Consider the following 22531-nt stretch of genomic DNA (forward strand, 5'->3'; position numbering starts at 1 on the left):
CACCCTGGCTGGCCCAGGCCTCTGCTTAAGGCTACAAAGTTTCAATTATAGAAGATACATAAATCCCAATAGAAATGGCTGCCACCACGGAGCAAGCAGAAGGCTTGGCTCCGCTCCAGGCTATAAAGTTTCAATTGTAGAAGATAAATAAACCCCAGATACCAGGGCCTCCACTTGGGTCGCCAGGGGGCATGGCCAGCCTGCAAAACACCACAGGCCCCTCACCCAGGCTGCCTCATGCCCCAAGGGAACCCCCACCCTGATCCGGGACACCCTTCAGGGCAAACCAGCTAGCCCCCACCCATGCACCAGGCCTCTATCCTGTCTAATAAAAGAGTAATATGCAGATTGATCACTCCAACACACAAGATGGCTCCCCCCTGCCCCCATGTGGACACAAGATGGCCACCACAAGATAGCCAGCAGGGGAGGGCAGATGGGAGGAACCAGGCCTGCAAGGGAGGGTAGTTGGGGGTGATCAAGCCTGCAGGGGAGGGCAGTTAGGGGTGACCAAGCTGGCAGAGGAGGGAAGTTGGGGGCAACCAGGCCTGCAGGGAAAGGCAGTTGGGAGGGATCCAGGCCTGCAGGGGAGAGCAGTTGGGGGGGACCAGGCCTGCAGGGGAGGGCAGTTTGGGGTGACCAGGCCTGCAGGGGAGGGCAGTTAGGGGCAAACAGGCTGGCAGGGGAGCAGTTAGGCATCAATCAGGCTGGCAGGGGAGTGGTTAAGGGGTGATCAGGCTGGCAGGCAGAAGCGGTTAGGGGCAATCAGGCAGGCAGGCAGGCTGCGAGCAGTTGGGAGCCAGCAGTCCTGGGTTGTGAGAGGGATGTTCGACTGCCAGTTTAGGCCCGATCTTGGTAAACTGGCAGTCAGACATCCCTTGAGGTGTCCCAAATTGGAGAGGGTGCAGGCTGGGCTGAGGGACACCCCCCTCCCCCGTGCACAAATTTCGTGCACAGGGCCTCTAGTAAATAATAAAAAACATAAAGTACATATGTACCTATGTAGAAATGACGAAACTTTTTTTTTTTTATAAATACTGTAAATGGGAGATGGCGACGTAACCATGACACGACATACGTCAAGTCTGATGTAACCTGAGGACTGCCTGTATTTTATTTCTGCTCTGATCATTATTATTTTCTTCTTTCTATTCACTCTGGACTTTGTTTGTTGTACTTTTTCAAGTTTCTCTAAGTGTAAAGTTAAACTGTCTAGTTGAGATTTGTCTTGGTTCTTGGAGATAGACCTGGAATGCTATGAATTTCCCTCTTAAGATTGCTTTTGCTGTTTCCCATAGATTTTGGGTTGTTGTGTTCTCATTTTTCTTTGTTTCAAGGTATCTTTTGATTTCTTCCTTGACCTCGTTGTTAACCCATGAAATGTTTAGTAACATGTTATTAAACATGTCTTTGTGTGTTTTCCATTTTCTTTTCTTATGATTGCTTTCTAGTTTCATAGCATTAAGATCAGAGAAGATGCTTGATATGATTTCAGACTTCTTAAATTTATTGAGACTTACTTTGTGTCCTAATATGTGGTCTATCTTAGAAATGTTCTGTGTGCACTTGAGAAGAATGCATATTCTGCTGCTTTAAGGTGAAATGCTCTGAAAGTATCAATTACATTATACTAATCTAGTGTATCATTTAAGACCACTGTTTTCTTGTTGATATTCTATTTGGAAGATCTATCCTTTGATGTCCATAGTAATGTGATAAAGTTCCTTACAATGATTATATTACTGTTGATCTTTTTATGTTCATCAAGATTTGTCTTACATCTTTAAGTTCTCCTAGGTTGGGTGCACAAATGTTTACAAGGGTTATATCCTCTTGATGGATTGCTCCCTTTATTACTATGTAGTGTCCTTCTTTGTCTCTTACTATAGCCTTTGTTTTAAAAATCTATTTTTCAGGTGTAGGTATTGCTACCCCAGTTTTTGTTTTATTTCCATTTGTAAGAAATATCTATTTCATCCCTTATATTTAGTCTGTGTGTATCTTTTGTTCTGAGGTGGGCCTCTTGTAGATAGCTTACATATGGGTCTTGTTTTCTTATCCATTCAGCTACTGTATTTCTTTTTATTGGAGCATTCAAGTTATTTTCATTTAAATTGATTATTCATAGGTATGTGTTTTTTGCCATTTATTCTTTTAATGATGTCCCTTTGTGTTCTCTTCTCCTCCTCCTCCTCCTCCTCCTCCTCCTCCTCCTCCTCCTCCTCCTCCTCCTCCTCCTTCTTCTTCTTCTTCTTCTTCTTCTTCTTCTTCTTCTTCTTCTTCAAGAAGGCCTTTTAACATTTATTGTAATACTGGGTAAGTGGCAATGGACTCCTTTAGCTTTTTCTTCTCTGGGAAACTCTTTATTTCTCCTTCAATTTTAAATGATAGCCTTGCCAGGTAAAGTGGTCTTGGTTGTAGGTCCCTGTTTTTCATCACTTTGAATATTTCATATTATGATAATAATTTTAAGTAAATATCAAGGTAAGATTATTGCTTAAGGGATTACATGAATAAAATTCAATAAATTAAATACTTGGACTGTATTTCAATCACACATTGCTGTATTAAAAAAAAAACACCACAAAATGTAGCTTAAAACAACAAACATTTTATTTTGGCATAATTCTGCAATTTGATCAAGGTGCTCAACTAGGAAGGTCTGCTGATATCTTCTAGTCCATTCATATAAAGTCATCTGGTTGCTCTACTAGGGCTAGATAACTTAAGATGACCTCAGTTACATTTTTAATGGTGGCTACTGGCTGTAAGCTGGTGGGTCTAGAATGCCTCAGCTGCAATGACTTGTCTCCTGCTCCATGTGACCATTAATCTTACATTAAGCTAGACATTGCAAGATTACAGAAGCATTCCAAGAGGGCAAGGGTAAAAACTGCAAATTCTATTGAGACATAGGCTCAGAAATTACATAATGTCACTTCTGACATACTAAATTAATCAAAGCAAGTAATAGATTAGTCCAGATTCCAGAAGTGGAGATTAAAAGACACTTCACTTTTTGATTGGAGAAATGGTTAGGTCACATTACAAAGGGGCATGCATAGAGGGGTAAAGAGAAATATTAAGTAATCTACCACAGAATTGATTAAAAATGTGTCTGAATATTTTAAGAATAACACAAAAGTATAACACACACACACACATACAAAGTAATATTCCAAATTTATGGAACCAACTATTTGTCGCCATTTTTTTTTTTACTTCATGCTTTAAGAGAAAGCACAGACTAATGTTATCCAGATGTTCTGAGTTTATCATTAGCTTCTGATGTACATACCTGGTGACATGAGATGGATATACACAGGTTGTATCACCAATCATTTTCAAATATTAAGTTTCAAGAATCAATAATTTTGTCTAAATATATAAAAGTACACATCTTTGGACTTATACATGGTCTTTACTGACGCTAAAGGGTTTTTACCTTTTACAAATCTATGTCTAAGGCATTCCAATAAATTTGTTCTCATCACCAACACAACCTTGCCCCCAGAATTCACTGTCCTCGCTCCTGAAAGTAAATCACTGAAGAGTGATTTTATTATAAAATATGCTTATAAATACTTTTGGAATAAAGTCTTGACTACTGTGCTAACCTACTTTACCTCTCAGAGAAACTTACACATTTGCCTACCCAACTATTAATGAGTGAAGCCTTCAATCAAGACTAATCAGCAATTTTTAGTAAACTTACAACACAAACTTCTTCATAAAAAGACAGAAATTAGAAACTATAAACCAATTCAGAAAGCATCTTGTCAAGGTATATTACTATATTAGTATTTTACTAATTTTTTCGCTTGTGATGGCCTCTTAAGGGTCTCAAGTTAAAATACATTTCCTTAAAGGAAAATGATTACTCTGGAGAACACTTGAAATAGATAATCCAAAAATATTTTACTATGAGAGCTTTTTCTTTATTTCTCTTTCTATTTTGTAGTAATTTTAGTTTGAATGTTGCCTTTTAGTCTCACCATCTGGCATCTCTTTTTCCCTAAACCCAGGACTAATCATCTGTTTATAAAATGTGGTCTACTAAAATAGAAAGACTTCAAAATCCAAATTCTGTATTAATTTCCTAAATATTCCTTCTCAGAGGAAATACAGGACTTAAAGAATTCACCTGGTCCCAAAACATTGGAGGAAGATTGAATTTGAAAATTCTAATTTCTGGTGATGACCTTAAAAGAAGACAAAAATAAAGTCAGGTAGGCCTTGACACCTCTACCCATGCATAATGACATCAATGCAGTGGTAGCATTATCTATCAAATATTAGCATGGTCCTCATAACTTGAGTACAAAATTTCTCTCCTATTTTGCTATATTGTGACACTTTATTTTGTTATTATCTTAGATAAAATAAATATTTTTTTCAGGATCTACAGGTTGAAAAAATAGGAATAATATAAAAGTAAGAGGATTTTTGTTATTAAAATTTTAATATAAAATCATAATTTTTAGTAAATTTATAACACAGACTTACAAAAACATCTTATAGGGCTTTTACACAACTAAAACCATTGACATGGAAAAATTAAGCTTGATATTTTACATCCCTTAATAAAATATGCAGCCTGAGAAAATGGATAAAAATCCAAAGGTTTGCTGAAATCCTAGGGTTAATGCATAAGAATAAGAACATTAGTTGTGTAACCATCATATGTTCTAACTGGAAGAGTTTAATTTCATCTGTGAAATTCTCCTTCTTTCTCTTTTTATTAAGACTTCAACCATGTGTTTTTTTAGAAGCAGTACATAGGCAGGTTTCCATATTTTTATGTTCTGCAAGTGAAGTTGTACCACCTCTGGACACCCCTGTTATATAGTTCAAGAAGGACATGGAGCCACCAAGTGCCTGGGAGAATGAGAAAATTTTTAGAATTCTTTGTGTTACATTTTCTGATGAAAGAAGAGAGGTCATGTGACAGGAAGTAAGAAGACCATAAACTGAGACTCTGTTATTTCATGGCCTAGAAAAGCCTAAAGTATTTTCTAATACAAAGTAGAAAAGATGGTCCCAAAAGGGTAGAAGTTGAAGTGACAGAGTTATTTGAAATAGTTTGTGCTACTTGTCAATGTCTCATTATATAAAAAATAGTCTCCCACATTTTGTATATAATTTGATTTTAAACCACTGGGATGTCTATTTTTTAATTCAATTTGAATGATTTTTCCCTTAGACCCCTGCAAAAAGTAATCTATATGCTGCCACTAATGTTTGCATTGGGTGTATATCATCTGGCAAGATAACTGAGGATAAAACCCATAATACCATCCTATATAATAAAAGGCTAATATGCAAATCAACCAAACGGTGGAACAACCAGTCGCTATGACACGCACTGACCACCAGGGGGCAGATGCTCAATGCAGGAGCTGTCCCCTGGTGGTCAGTGCACTCCCACAGGAGGAACGCTGCTCAGCCAGAAGGCAGGCTCATGGTTGGTGAGCGCAGTGGCGATGGCAGGAGCCTCTCTTGCCTCCGCAGCAGCACTAAAGATGTCCAACTGCCAGCTTGGGCCTAAGCCTTCAGTTGGACATGCCTCCGAGGGCTCCCAGACTGCGAGAGGGTGCAGGCCAGGCTGAGGGACTCCCCCCAGTTCACGAATGTCATGCACTGGGCCTCTAGTAATTTATACACAGTTCTGGGCAACACAAGGGTGACTAGAAAGGTCTAGAGAGTCCATCAGTTTCTGTTTCTATCCTTATTAATTAAGAAGCCTTTTTTCCTTATAGCAGTATAAATATGAAAAAAAAATCAAGTTTCTTATAATTAGACCCATGACATTATCTGCAGGCAATTTGCTAAGCAGCAGTTATATCACTATGTGTACTAAAGCTAAATACTATTTTTGAGGCCTTTTAATCATTGAATGCCTACTATTCTTTATCTTGATTTCTGTAGTTTAAATATGATATGCCTAGGTGTAGGTTTATATTTGTGGGTTTTTTTTCAATTATTCTTCTTGTTGTGCTCTAAGCTCCTTGGATCTGTGGTTTGGTATCATTAGCCCCATATAAAAAATAAGGTAACCCAAGCTCACAATAATTAATTCTTTTGACCAAGATATCCCAGGTAGCATTTGATGGAGCTATTAATAAACTAGGAATGTCTGTACCAAAGCTGTGACACCATGTCTTTGCATCCACCCTTAGTTTATCTTCCACTATTATTTCTTAATATAATCCATGACTCAAGCTTTCGAGTCAGAAAAATCTTAAAATAATATATAGCTACAGCTTAAAATAATATACAGCTAGTATATACAGTTTTAGGACTTATTAATTTGCTTAAGCCCCATATCTATAAAATGAGGAAAATAATCATCATGGAGAGGCATTACAAGATGAGAGGAAGACACACAGAGATAGAAATATATCCATTAAGTGGATTCATAGATATACAATTATATCTACATCCATATGTGTATACTAAATGTTTAGTACTTATGTAGCCAATAGATGTTAAACATTGCCTATTTACTTCTAATTGGTATTGTTTCAAACCAGACCACTCACATCTATCCTCCATGCTCTTCTTCAATGCAAAGTTCTGACATTACTTACTTAAGTTCATGTCTTCCTGAATTATATGGATGGTTTTAGGTTAAAAAAAAAAAAAAAGTAACTTCCATATTGAGTGCAGTGCTGAGGCAAAGATTATTCTTTTTTTTTTTTTTTCTTTACAAACATGTAACAGACTGAGGAATCTCAGAGAGATTAACCAAACAATTCATATGCATATATGCATAACCATGGACACAGAGAATAGTGTGGTAAAGGTCTGAAGGGAGGGGGGTGGAGTGGAGGAATTCAATGGGGAAAAAAAGAGAGATGTCTGTAATATTTTCAACAATAAAGATACATTACAAAAAAAAAGATCAGCGTTTTCTAATGTGTATAGGGAATGGGACGAATACTCAGAGTACAGAAGACCTTTCTTTATTTAATAAAAATATGGTTGCTGACTATCTCTAAAAACCAAAACAGTAACTCACTGCCCAGCCTGCAGCTGCCTAATAATACTATCTTTAGATAACTGCTGCTACTTATAAAGCATGTACTATTGACAAACAGAATGTTCCACACTGAATAAATAGTTACTTGGTTAATGTATCCAGGCTGCATAATGACTGATGGAGACTTGGCTGTATAAACACTTCATTCTCATTTATGCTTTAATTGTAATAGAAAATAGAAGGGGTAGGAGATCATAAACATTTCACCTCTCATTAAATAATCTTGGATCTGGAGTTTTAAGCAAGGGTCTTGTGCTTCTACCCTTTGGTGACCATTCTCCAAAGTTCCCTCCTTTTCTAAAATACAAGATTATAGCTACATTAGAATAAACACATTGTGGATTCCGGTTCTTGGAAAGGCTTCTAATTATGGAATAGGAAACTCTGCTTTGACAACCAACTACCCATGAACTATTCACAACTAGCCTTCATGTACATCCTGTAATTCCTGCAATTGGTACTGCCTTTATTTGTTTTTCTTTTTGGCTCACTGATTTCAAAATGGGACTTGAGTTTTATTTTCTTTACTACTTGACCACCAGATCTTTGATTACACTTCACATGTCTGTAGTGACAAACCTGATTATGTGTCATCATTACATGTCTCATGCCTTTGGATACCACCTATTTCAAAACTTGTTAGAGTTTATATTTAATACTAGAGGCCCAGTGCATGAAATTCATGCATGGGGGGGGGGTGTCCCTCAGCCCAGCCTGCACCCTCTCCAATCTGGGACCCCTCGAGGGATGTCCGACTGCCCGTTTAGGCCTGATCCCACCTACCAGGATCGGGCCTAAACGGGCAGTCAGACATCCCTCTCACAATCCAGGACTGCTGGCTCCCAAATGCTCATCTGCCTGCCTGATTGCCCCTAACTGCTTCTGCCTGCCAGCCTGATCACCCCCTAACCACTCCCCTGCCAGCCTGTTTGCCCCTAACTGCCCTCCCCTACAGGCCTGGGTCCCCCCAACTCTCCTTCCCTGCAGGCCCGGTCGCCCCCAACTTCCCTCCTCTTCTGGCCTGGTCACACATAACTGCCCTCCCCTGCTGGCCTGATTGCCCACAACTACCCTCCCTTGCAGGCCTGGTCCCTCCCAACTGCCCTCCCCTGCTGGCCATCTTGTGGCAGCCATCTTTGACCACATGGGAGCGGCCATCTTGTGTCCACATGGGGGCAGCCATCTTTGACCACATGGGAGTGGCCATCTTGTATGTTGGAGTGATGGTCAATTTGCATATTACTCTTTTATTAGATAGGATATTTACCAAATCATAGCCTTCCTTTCCACAAGACTGTGTGATTGTTGGACTTATCATTCCCAATATACTTTGTTAATTCAAACTGAACTTTCTTGTTCTTACTTCATTAGAAAAGAATGGTAATATAACCTATAACAACTTAAACAGGAAGATTGTTAAAGTCAGATATTGAAGGAAGGGATAGCAACTGATTCAAAGAGAAATACATTTCCTGAAAGGCTAAGACACTAACCAACTAGTTTTTTCTGACTAGTTCAGATTTGCTCATCAGATTAAACAGAGCCACTGATGGGGGGAAAGGGAAAATGAAGAGAAAGTTACAGCATATGGCACACAGCCAAGGAAAGATAAGAATGAAGAGCTTAAAATGTACCTTTGGGTACAGGGATTAGCAATGTCAAAATAAAGGGAAGCACTAATACAACATCCACAACAATAATTCTAAATATTTCAAAATTTTGCCTCAGGCTAAACCTGAAAGACCAAAACATATCTCAGAAAAGTTGCCAATAGTGTAGGAAAATGTATACCTTATTTTCCCTAATAGAAGTAAGTGAAAATAGAATTGCTGATCTTCATTTGAGGGATATTTTCTTCCTCTAGTTCTTGCTAGTGTGTCAAATAAGGACTAATATTTTTCCCAACTTGTTTCTAAATACATTTCTACTTTCTGTTTTGAAGTCCTATAGATTTCAAGCTTTCATTCATAGTTGTGATGCCAGCATAATTCAAAGAAGAGGCAGATGAGCTATCTTGCTTTTGTTTTTAGTACCTTTAGAAAACTAGAAAAAAATGAAACAAACTACTAAGCCACATGTTAAAGTTAAGGAGGTTGAAATAATTAAGTTTTACTTTTGACAATCTATATATATAAAAGCCTAATATGCAAATTGCCCCCTAGGAGTTCGAAAAAGGACTGAGAGTTCAATCCCTTGTTATGACGTGTGCTGACCATCAGGGGGTGGTGCAGAATGAAGGAAGGCCCTGGCTGGCAGCAGGCAGCCGGCAGCCGGGGAAGAGAAGACCCGGCTGGAAGGCCCAATCAGCTCTGATTGCCAGCCAGGCCTAGGGATCCTACCCGTGCATGTATTTCGTGCACCGGGCCTCTAGTATTATATTTTTATGGTTGTACAGACTGTTGCTTTCAAATTCAAATACTGGGAGAATACAGAAGGAAGATATGTTTCAAGATTATAAGATAGTTAGGGAACCCTTTGCGAGTCCACTAACCTCAAATTAAAAATCAGAACATTCTATCACATTAGTTTAAATCTTTATTCAATTTTACATTGCTAAAAGGACAACTTGTTCTCAAGGTAAATCAGTGATGAAGAAAACAGAAAAATCATAGATCTACAGATCCCCAACTGATTTAGAGAAAAACTATAAATGAAAAATATTGTTTTGAGTCATGTTAGAAATTATAATCACTCTCACAGTTGATAATATGAGGCCATTTTAATTTCTTAAGCCAGAAGCATTGCTGGAAATTATATGACCTATAAGTTTAAGAATATTTTAATGTATTAAAAATTATTTATTGATTGACTACAATGTACCCGGCACTCTTATAAGTCCTTGGGATGCAGCAGTGAGCAAGAAAGGCTACATGTAAGGAATTTTCCAGTGGAGTGAGTTTTTTGTGTGTAGGAGTGACAGAACATGCACTGTAAATAAATAGACAATCAAATAAAAAAAAATACCAAATTGTGGAAGCACTGAGGAGAGACTGATTGGATCACTGGTTAAGATTTTATGGACAGGAAAACGTAATTGATATGTAAACTAAGATCTAAGAGACAAAAGGAGTAAATAAAGCAAAGATTAAGAGGGAAAGTTGGTACATGGGGTTCATAGCTGGAATAGAGGAATGATATCCAGTGTGGCTTCATTGTAGTGGGTGAGAGAAAGAGTTCTACGGGAAAGGTGGCAGGTTAGTCAGGGGTAATCATAGCTGGACTTTGTAGCCAAGATAAAGAATTTGAATTCAGTTTAATTGTTATAGGAAGTCATAGGGGGTTTTATGTAAGGGAAAACATGAGCAAATTTATAATTTTAAAACATCCCATTGGCTTCTGTATGAATTGTTAGCTAAAGCACAATAAACATTTTAAGATAAGGAAAAACACATGGTTGCTTCTCCTAAGTGGTCATTTGCTTTTGCTCATTCTCAAATATTTGAGTCCCTATTTGGGAGAAGCACTGTACTACTTGCTGGAGATTCAAGGTGAATCAACTCAAACATGGATCCTTACTCTCGTGGAGCTTACTGTCTGAGAAGGGACATAGAAATTAATTAAATAATCACACTAAGGTTATAACATGGCCATCTACAAAAGTGCTCTGAAGAATGAAAGCAAAGTTATATCGGATTATCTAACAAAGGATCCAAATCAGACTGGGTAGTCACTGAACGCTTTACATGAGCTGTGATCAAAATAATGAGTCTGAGTAAACCGATAACATTTTACCTTAAGTGCAATGAAGGTTTCTTAAGCAGGCTTTCAACGGAGGGATTGCTTGATTTAATGTGAGTTTTAAAGTGATTATTCACTCTAGCTACAGTTGAAAAGTAGATTTGAGGGAGAATAGGATGAAGGCAGAGGGTTGTGTGAGGATGCCCACTTAAGAGATAATGGTAGCTAAGAACGGAGTGAATGTAACAATGGAGAGAAAAACAGATTGCATGGATATTGAAATAACAAAGACCATTGGTCTTGGTGATGGATTAGATAGAAAGAGAGATACAGAAGAGAATGGCCTGAGCAAGTGGATAAATGGTGACGCCATTTACTGTGAGATGGAATAGTGAAAGAGGACCAGGTTTGAAGAGAAACACCATAAATCTGGTCATGTACATCATGAATTTGTGATATCTTCAAAATACCCATGTCAACCTAGTAGTTGAAAACACTGATAGGCTATTAAAGGGCTCTGAGCTAGAGAAACAAATTTGGGCAGCATCATGGTAACCAGACTGTGCATGAGTTGAAATTTCCTAGCAAGAGACTATCAGAAAAAGGCCTATTTCTGAGCTTTAAGAAACTCTGGAAACCGATGGCTCATTAGAAAAGGAACTGCTTGAAAAAGAAATCTGAAAGACATGGCCAGAGAGGTAACAGCTGAAGATGTCAAATAATGTCAAATGATTGTCTAGAACTGGGAAGAGTCTGGGAGTTTTCTCTATGTGCAAGCTAATTAGCTAGTCTGTTACTGTTTTATGAATGCTGGAAGAAGACATGATGCTCCTGGATTAGAGACAAAGGGCTTTATTACTCACAGCAAAAATTATGCTCTTGTTGGTTCTCCATGCCCTCCAAGTCCCATGGAGCACTGTGAAGTGCGCATGATAGATGCCTGCACATGCAGGGAGTTGTATTACAGGAGATGAATGATTAACTTGAAAGATTAACAATGTTTATAGTAAGGCGAAAGCAAGTATGCTCTTTATATGGGGAAAAAAAAGTTATTTCTCAGGATTGCTTGATGGAAACACAATCCTGAGAAATGGCCCAAATAAAGAATAGTCAGGAACCTGCTTTCTTGGCATAGTCAGAAAGAACATACAGGAATGCTCAGGGCCCATTGCAGATTGCACCTTCTAAAATGATCCCAAAATGACAAACAAATTGAGGGCAAAAAATTTGAAAGTGGACTTAACAAAATGGAGATCATGGCTAACCTAAGGGCTATTTCATCACTGTGGTATAATGTGAAAATATATTATAGTAGGGTGTATGTGGAGTTTGGAAATGAAGATCACAAACAAAAATAGTTCTTTTAAGAGATTCAACTATAAGAGGTTAAAATAGGAAAGTTAACTTGAGGTTGTGTATTAAAATGGGGGAAGATGTTTTTGTTATGGATCTGGTCTTGAGTGTGTTAAATGCTGATGAAAATGATCAATTAAAAGTTTTACAAACATCAGAATATAAGATACTGCTAAGTTTTATTAATCCTATTTAGGACATTGCTATGTTATGTATTGAATTGTGTCCTCCCCCCCCAAAAAAAATTTACTGAAGTCTTAAACCTCACTACTTCTAAATGTGAACTTTCTTGGAAATAAGGTATTTATAGATGATAAAGACTAGGTTACTAGGATGGGCCCTAATTTAATATGACTATGTCCTTATAAAAAAAGGAAACTTTGGGCTCAGAGGCAGACACACAAGGAGGGAAGATGATGTGAAGACACAGGGAGCATTTCATCCATAAGCCAAGGAACCCCTGCAGCCACCAGAAGTTAGAAGAAAGACACAGAGCAAATTCTCCCTCAATAGGCTCTCAGAAGGAATAACTCTGCTTACATCTTGAGTTCAGTTTTCTAGCCCTCAGAACTTCAAGAATAGATTTCTGGTAAGCCACCCAGTTTGTGCTACTTTGTTACAGCAACCTTGGGAAACTATTACAGATATCATTTTTAGAAGGACTAGATTCTAATTATAAGAAAAAAAAAGCAAAGATTAAAACCTTTCGAACACTTTATTTTACTGCATTTCAGCAGGACAATGATCATAGCATACATTGTTTTCAGAAGTGTATCATATAGAGAGCACTTCTGAAATGTTCATTTTTGAAGAAATCTTTTTAAAAAATATTTTTATTTTTATTGATTTCAGAGAGGAAGGGGGAGGGACAGAGGGAGATAAAAACATTAATGATGAGAGAGAATCATTGATCGGCTGCCTCTTGCACACCTCCTACTGGGGATTGAGCCCACAACCCAGGCATGTACCCTTGACTGGAATTGAAGCCGGGACACTTCAGTCCTCGGGCCAACACTATCCACTGAGCCAAACCAGCTAGGGCTTGAAGAAATCTTTTTTAAAAGTTAAAGAAAAGGGAACAAAAAGTTCTTGTGTAAGTCTTCCCTCAGAAAAATGAAAATTCAATGTAAATTAGCTAATTTAATGGATATTCAGTTATCAAACCCTTTGTATTTGTTAATATAATATTTAAAAATAAAATAGGGAATATAATTATGTTTAAGTCTACATGGAAAATATTTGGGATGTTAGGGGAATGTCTTTCTGAAATGGGCTAAGCCAGATTATAGCAACAGAAAGCTTAAGCAATGACTCCTCTAGACTTTAAAAAATTACCTCACCACTATGGTTTTACAGTTCCTCATTGATCATAAAGACTTATATTAGATCACCTCCCAAAATGATCATGGGATTTACTTCAAAAACATATATTTTCAGTAGAAGTGCCTTTTCTTGCACAGATTGAATAGGACTGAGGTTTTCTTGGTGCTGAAATCATTTCCAATCACCTAACCATAACCTTTTTCTTATATATGATTTGTATGCCTTTGACACATATGTCAAGTTTTTTCTTAATTTATGTGTTTCTTATTCTAGTTTCCCTGAGTATGCCTTTTAGAGGTTTGCCTCAAGCTCCATCTGGGGCTCTCTTTAATTATTTCAGAGAGGATGTTCATCCATTCACATGGGTCCAGCTACAGCTAAAGGAAGCACACACCTGCACCTACAGCTGGACAAGGGCTCTCCAGTGGGCCAACTATGGTCAATCTACAGGATTAATATAAATCAGTTTTTACAGTCTCTGGCGCCAAAACAATGTCTCTATCTTATAATTGTTATGATTTCTTTGAGGAAGTGAAAATGTACTTCCTCTGGCTAAATAGTCCTTGGGACATTTCCATTTAGCTCTTCAAATGCCTACAGATATCACATGAGTTTCTACTTGTAGTAGAACTGAGACATAAAAGATTCTGACCACATGATCAGAGAAATATTTCAGCAAAGTCAAAGATAAAGAGAATGCTCATGGCCAACCCAAAAACATTCATTTGAGCAAACAGAAAAAGAAAATTGGTCCAAGTTGTTGAAGTAATTTCAGATTTTTTGACAGTTCTTCAGAATGTACACTTCTTTGATGAACACAAAACCAAACACTCAAAGGAACTTTTACAATTAGCTATCTTGTTTCCCTAGCTCTTTAAAAATACATTCCAGGGTGGGTAGTGAAGGATACACCCTCATTGTTCAGGTCAGTGCTTATCAAATAAAAAAAAAATAGTTCAATTTATCTACATTAAAATCTTTATACACAAAGCAAAATAGCAGACATGCCAGCCTAGCCTTGCACACTGGCTACGTGCACAGCATAACTTCAAAACGGCCTCCGGTCATAATAAGGCTGGAAATAAGTTGCGGTGCTTTCAATACAAAGAAAACATGAAAGTCCTTTTATTTATGAAAAAACCCATCTTAACTTTTAATTTATATAAGCATGCTTTTGTACAATGGCTTACACTTCAAAAAACATAGCTTACATTCAAGAACTCTGCAATATCACGGTATTAAGTTACTAAGAGTTAGTTTTATCTTTATTATTAATACCAGTGGCCTGGTGCACGGATTCATGCACATTGAAAGGGAATTAATTAGAAGAAATATTTTAATATCGCTATTCGCCCTTTCTTTATAATAGAAATGTCAGAGATGAAAGAAAATTAGTGAAATGTATATGAAAATAATATATAAATTGATTAATAAATAAATAATAACAACATAATATAACAACAACAAAGACATGATATAAAAACAAAAAATGGTATAAAAACAAAAAAAGATATAAAAACAGAAAAAAAATCATATAAAAACAATGACGGATAAATTAATTAAACTTATTCTAATATCTCCTTGTATACCACATTAAGAGTAAAAACACTTTCAGAGTGCTTGACTAATTTCCCTTGTGATGAAGTATTTACAACTATAACTTTAACATCACATGCTCTTCGAACTCGAGAGAAAGCAACATATAACTGACCATGTCCAAAAATGGGTTCAGGTAGGGATAATCCTACTCTGTCTAGATTGGCACCAGTGAGTGCTTTATATGTATCACGCATGCATGAGTTAACATTTATTTTTAAATTGCCATTGATGTCATATATACTGGCCAGTTATTCAGACAGTCGGAAGAACATACAGTCGGTCACTTAGCCTTTTTTATATATAGATTATTATTTAAAAGCTATTTGATGTATTAGCAACTAGGAATGTAATTAACAAACATACACATATTTCAGTATAATGCTATAGTCCATATTAAATTGTTTTAATTACATGCATTTGGATATAAATAAAATCCTGGAAACTAATATAAATATTGTTCCCCATATAGCAATAGCTAGACTTTGGGATAGAGGAAGGGGGAAGTGATATTCTACATAAAAAAAAAAATAATAATTGAAATATTTTGGGAAAAACTTCCCTCAAATCAGTACCCTAATGATTACATTCACTGTTCTTAAATTAAATTTTCTATATATTATAGTCAGAAAATAAAGTACATGTCCATTATCAGTTATTTTCCAGTAGCTCAGCACCTTATCAAGAGAAATTAATACTATTAAAATTATATGGGATATTTGTTATATTTATTAAAAGAAATGGTTACTTCATTCTTTTTTTAAATACATGGCTATTATTACTTAACTTTCTTAAGTTTCCCATATGAAATCAGTGATGAGAGCCCATATGGAATCAGTGAGGACAGCTATCATATGGCATTATGAATAATTTCCTTTGAAATGGCTCAACAATCAGGTGATTAAAAAAATAAATAAAACCTCTTTGAAGAGAATAAAGAGGTTGTGACGGATATGAATGTCATCTAAATGACAGGGAAATTGAAACTGTGGAAAGGGAAGAAAAACTCTAACGGAAGACATTATAGAAGAAAAACCTTTGACCAATGTAGAAAGCTTGGAAATGCTACCTGAGTTAGGCAAATGTCATGTCATAAAATGTGTGAAGTTTGGGGTATATCATATAAATTTCCGGGGACCAGGCATTAATGGTAAGTCACAGTGTAATGAGTCGATGAGGGAGGAAAAGCAAAATTATTTCCCTCTTTTAAAAAATAAAGATTTATTATGGATTTTATTTTAGATTTTTACACACAAATGCTACATTGGGTTTTTGAACAATGTCTATGAACTATAGAAGAACTGAAATTTCTAAGATTATTGTGTTGTTCTTTTTTACATGCCAGAATTATAGATTCCAGCTGTTAGTTCCTTTTCATTATAGTGATATTTGTAGATTCACATACATTCTAGCCATGCTGGTGGTGCTCAAAATACCCTTAAAGTCTCCCAAGCCTGTCACATAGCTTTTTAAGTACTTAGAATAGTGACAGATTTTCTTTTTAAGGTATGCTTGATCTTATAAAACAACTCTATAAACATAGTTTATAGTTTAAAAGCTACTATAAACAAAATAATTTTAAAATATTAATTATTAGTCCTTATCATTTCTTCTTTATTTCTTTTCTCATTTTTGCCTTTCCCCCATTCAAATACCTAACCAAATGTTCTCAAAGCTGGCACTACTAGACGGTATTTAAAATATACTCTTGTCTGCAATGTACCTCTGGGGGTGGGCTCACACACTGTTTTTGTTTTTGTTTTTCTCAAGCTCCCACAGATGAATTTTTTGGTGCAGACAATGTTGGGGAAGTACTGATTTAGACAGTTTTATATTTATTGCCTCAAGGAAGTGATATGACAGTATGGACATAAAAAAAATAATCTTGAGTCTCTATTTTTGTGCTTTGCTAGTCTGCATATTCTTAAAGATTTAAAGACCCAACCCCTGCCCCTAGACTGAGAAAATCAGGAGAGATGAAGAAGTACCAGGAAATTGTGCTGCTATGAACATAGGGGTGCATATATCCTTTCTGATTGGTGTTTCTAGTTTCTTGGGATATATTCCAGTAGGATCACTGGGTCAAATGGCAGTTCCATTTTTAGTTTTTTGAGGAAACTCCATACTGTTCTCCACAGTGGCTGCACCAGTCTGCATTCCCACCAGCAGTGCACGAGGGTTCCTTTTTCTCTGCAGCCTCTCCAGCACTTGCTATTGTTGATTTGTTGATGATAGCCATTCTGACAGGTGTGAGATGGTACCACATTGTTGTTTTGATTTGCATCTCTCAGATGATTAATGACTTTGAGCATGTTTTCATATGTCTCTTAGCCTTCCTTATGTCTTCTTTTGAAAAGTATCTATTCAGGTCCGTTGCCCATTTTTTGATTGGGTTATCTTCCTTTTGTTAAGTTTTATGAGTTTCCTTTAAATGTTGGAGATTAAACCCTTATTGGAGATAACATTGGCAAATATGTTCTCCCATGCAGTGGAATTTCTTGTTGTTTTGTTGATGGTTTCTTTTGCTGTGCAGAAGCTTTTTATTTTGATGTAGTCCCATTTGTTTATTTTCTCTTTAGTTTCCATTGCCCTAGGAGCTGTATCTGTGAAGATATTGCTTCAGCATGTGTCTAAGATTTTGCTGCCTATGGATTCCTCTAAGATTTTTATGGTTCCCCATCTTACGTTTAAGTCCTTTATTCATTTTGAGTTTATTTTTGTGTATGGTGTAAGTTGGTGGTCTAGTTTCATTTTTTTTTGCATGTATCTGTTCAATTTTCCTAACACCAATTATTGAAGAGACTGTATTGACTCCATTGTATGCTCAGTAGCTAAGATTTGGAAATAGTCTAAGTGCCCATCAGCAGATGAGTGGATTAGAAAACTGTGGTACATCTACACAATGGAATACTATGCTGCTGTAAAAAGGAAGGAACTGATACCATTTGCAACAGCATGTATGGACCTGGAGAGCATTATGCTAAATAAAATAAGTCAGTTGGAGAAAGATAAATATCACATGATCTCATTCATTTGTGGAATATAATGAACAACATAAACTGATGAACAAAAACAGACCCAGAGACAGTGAAGCATTGAACAGACCATCAAACCTCAGAGGGAAGGCAGGGGAGGATAGGGGTAAGGGGAAGAGATCAACCAAAGGACTTGTATACATGCATATAAGCATAACCAATGGACACAGACACCAGGGAGGTGAGGGCAATGGGGAGATAAGGACACATATGTAATAAGTTAATCAATAAAGAAGTTTTTAAAAAAAGAAGTACCAGGAAGAGAGAGTTAAGACAAAAGAGGACAAGGTAGATATGCCACAGCCAAAAAAAAAAAAAAAAAAAATGTAAGGAGCATTGGCCCTGAGTAAGGACTGTGCAGTCATTTAAGTCAGTCAAGATAAAGGATTCCAACTCTAAGCAAGTGAATGCCTGAATCACCCACACCTGGGCTTATAACAGCTGTGTGATCCCATCACATCCATTGGCAGCTCACCTTTTGTAGAGCCACAGTTCTCCTGGATAAGGCCAGTCTAACCTTGAGAACTTGGGTCTGTTCTTTCTCTTTCAAACTGCACCTTGAAACTTCTACATGTAAACAAACCATAGGTAACTGAATGTGATTGTCTTTTTCTATAATATTACTTATGTCACATTTTCAAAAGGGAGAGAGAAAAAAATTCAATTTGGGGAACAACATATCATGAAGATTTTTCTGTTTGTTTCTATCCTTAAAATGCAATGAAATGCTTTATAATTATTTAGTGTTTATGTCATAATAGATTATCTCATTTTATAGATGTCATGTAGAAAGAGAAATGTCAGGAATCTCCTTAGTCACAAAACAACACAAGCCCTGAACCCTCTCCTTTAGCCTCTGAAATCTTTCCCATTTGGGAACTGAATTTTATGCCATCTGGCTCCAAAACCAGAGCTTGCAATGTCAGGCAGTACTTGGAGGAAACAGCTGCATACAGATCACTCAGAAACCCTCATAAAAATATATGGTACTATCATTTTTTTTTCTTTTAAAAAATGTTTTATGGGATCCCCCATAGTATCTTTTGCAAGTCTTGCTGTAAAAATAATGTTTATGGTGATTGAATATACTTTCAGTAAATAGCTTCTGTGGCTATCAAATGACTGTTTTTCTTCTGCATTTAATCACCTAGGAGCAAAGAAATGATGGCAAACAGGTTTCACTGCCTTAAACAATATTTGTTAAAGGAAGACTTTTGCCCTGGAGCATCTTACTCAGAAAGTAATTTCCTGGTCACAGCTTTGGAGCCATTGCCTTATTATTTCGAATTTTCGTTTTTCAGCATGAATCAGCCTTTTCCCCTGTCTTGCCTTTATCTACATAGGCCTGCAATGACATCATAGTCTTTTAATATCACAATGAGTGAATAACATTCCCAATTTGTTTGAAGCTAACCAGGCTCAGATATTCCTGTGCTGGTGATGTTATACCTTAATTTGTATTCTTAAGAGAACAATGACCTTTCAGTAAACTGTGGATTCATGAGAATCTATTTGGCTGGACTTAATTATGTAGCTTTTAAATACAACCTTTCCTTGGCAGCCTTAGAAACTTGTTACCCAGAATTAAAATGTGATATATCTGTAAAATTAATTTATCAAGTGAATAGACACAAACATTAAATAATCCATTTTTTCAGTAGATTTAATATGTAAGGTTTCACGTAGATTTCAGATAGTTCTTATGAGCCCTGGTAATAATATTAACAATGACAATAATAAAACTACAAGTGTTTTGTGGTTTTATACAAAGATTAAATATCATCATTAAATGACAAAAATTAAATTATAAGAAAATATTTCCAAGGGGAAACCAACCAGTAGTCAAACAAATATAAATTATAGTTTCTCAAGAACAAACCCAGTCACGTAAAGAATGATGCTAATATGCAACAATATCTAAATGAAGAGAGAATATTACTAATAAATCTAATATTTGCAATGCTAACATTTTGATTGTTTGGATATTCACTATTTTTCTTTACCAATTTCTCTGTAAATACATTCTCAGGATGTTAAAATTCTGCCTTGCCCTGGTTGGTTTGGCTCAATGGATAGAGCGTCGGCCTGCGGACTGAAGGGTCCCAGGTTTGATTCCGGCCAAGGGCACATGCCTGGGTTGCAGGCTCGATCCCCAGTAAGGGGCGTGCAGGAGGCAGCCAATCAATGATTCTCTCTCATCATTGATGTTTCTATCTCTCTCTCCCTCTCTCTTCCTCTCTAAAATCAATAAAATAAAATAAAATAAATTCTGCCTAGAAAAAAATATCCTGAGAAAATTATTTTATTTTTTTACAGTAAGACTAGTGGCCCGGTGCATGAAATTCATTCACGGGGCAGGGGGGGTCGGGCCTAAACCGGCAGTCGGACATCCCTCTCGCAATCCGGGACTGCTGGCTCCTAACCACTCACCTGTCTGCCTGCCTGATTGCCCCAAACTGACCTCCTGCTGGCCTGCTTACCCACAACTCCCCCCCCACCCCCGGTGGCCTTATCACCCATAACTGCCATCCCATCCTGGCCTGATCACCCACAACTGCCCTCCCCTCTTGGCCCCTAACCGCCTATACCTCGGCCCCAGAGAATGTCCAGAAGAATGTCTGGAAGGTCTCCTGGAAGGTCTCCCAGTCTAATTAGCATATTACCCTTTTATTAGTAGAGATAGAGGCCTGGTGCATGGGTGGGGACTGGCTGGTTTGCCCTGAAGGGTGTCCCGGATCAGGGTGGGGGTTCCCTTTTGGGGAGGGGTGGCCTGGGCAAGGGGCCTGTGGTGGTTTGCAGTCTGGCCACACCCCCATTGGGGTATTGGGGTGGGGGTCCCTACTGGGAATGGTGCCAGCCTGGGCGAGGGGCTGGGGCAGTTTGCAGGCCACCTACACCCCCATGGGGTGAGGGTTCCCGCTGAGGGGGCATGGCCAGCCTGGGAGAGGGGCTGGCCACACCCCCCAGCGGGGACCCTCATCCTGATGGTGGCATGGCCAGCCTGGGTGAGGGGCTGAGGACCATTTGCAGGCCCCTCCCTCAGCGGATTGCCCAGGTGACTCAAGCCTCCCACACGCTCAGGCCACCTACATTGCTGCTGCCCACAGGCCCCTCCTTCAGCAGCCGGCCAGGGCAGGAGGAAGGCTTGGGTTGCCCCAGAGAGGCTTGGGTGACCCAAGCTTCCCATTCGCTCGAGCCTGCTCTGTGGCTCCCACCCACAGGCCCCTCCTTTGGCAGCTGGCCCAGGCAGGTGGGAAGCTTGGCTTCCTCCATCATGCAGGGTGACCCAAGCCTCCCGCCTGCTCTGGCTGGCTCCATGGCTGCTACCATCTCTGTCCTGCTAATTTGCATATTCCCTCCTGATTGGCTGTGGGCATCACAGAGTGACGGTCAATTACCATATTTCTCTCTTATTATATAAGAAGACTGGAGGCCTGGTGCATGAAATTTGAGCATGGGGAGGTGTGTCCCTCAGCCCAGCCTGCATCTTCTCCAATCTGGGACCCCTCGAGGGATGTCCAACTGCCTGTTTAGGCCCAATCCAGGTAGGCTTGGGCCTAAACGGACAGTTGGACATCCCTCTCACAATCCAGGACTGCTGGCTCCCAAATGCTCACCTGCCTGCCTTCCTGATTGCCCCTAACCGCTTCTGCCTGCCAGCCTGATCACCCCCTAACCACTCCCCTGCCAGCCTAATTGATGCCTAACTGCTCCCCTGCCAGCCTGTTTGCCCCTAACTGCCCTCCCCTGCAGGCCTGGGTCCCCCCCCAACTTCCCTTCCCTGCAGGCCCGGTAGCCCCCAACTTCCCTCCTCTGCTGGCCTGGTCACCCCTGATGCCCTCCCCTGCAGGCTTGATTGCCCCCAACTGCCCTCCCTTGCAGGCCTGGTCCCTCCCAACTGCCCTTCCCTGCTGGCCTGATAGCCCACAACTGCCCTCCCTTGCAGGCCTGGTTCCTCCCAATTGCCCTCCCCTGCTGGCCATCTTGTGGTGGCCATCTTGTGTCCACATGGGGGCAGCCATCTTTGACCACATGGGGCAGCAATCTTGTGTGTTGGAGTGATGGTCAATTTGCATATTACTTTTTTATTAGATAGGATTTGTGTCCCACCTGGTGTTGGTTCTTCCTGTCTGCTACCCAGCTACAAAACCTAGGCCCTCATCTTTGACTTATATCTATCATCAAATATATGGGTTCACTTTTGCTCTGTATACATTTGCCCAAAATACTAGTAACAATCCTAATAACCAATTGCTTCAACTTGAGACCATTTATTACTTTTAAGAATACATGTAAATACAGTAATGTGTAAGGCAGAGTTAGATCTAGGATGATGGTGACTTTTGAAGAATGCAAAGATATTACTCAGCATCTTACTCTTTTTACTATGGCTACATCTTTTAAGCCTCAACATTTTGCCTTCAGGGTACAGTAAAGAGCTGGTTCTCTGTAATCTGTAATGATGATCCTCATCCCTCTCCCTAGTTGTATGGCTTCTGCAAAG

Source organism: Plecotus auritus, assembly GCF_963455305.1.
Source record: "Plecotus auritus genome assembly, chromosome: 2".
NCBI lineage: Eukaryota > Metazoa > Chordata > Mammalia > Chiroptera > Vespertilionidae > Plecotus > Plecotus auritus.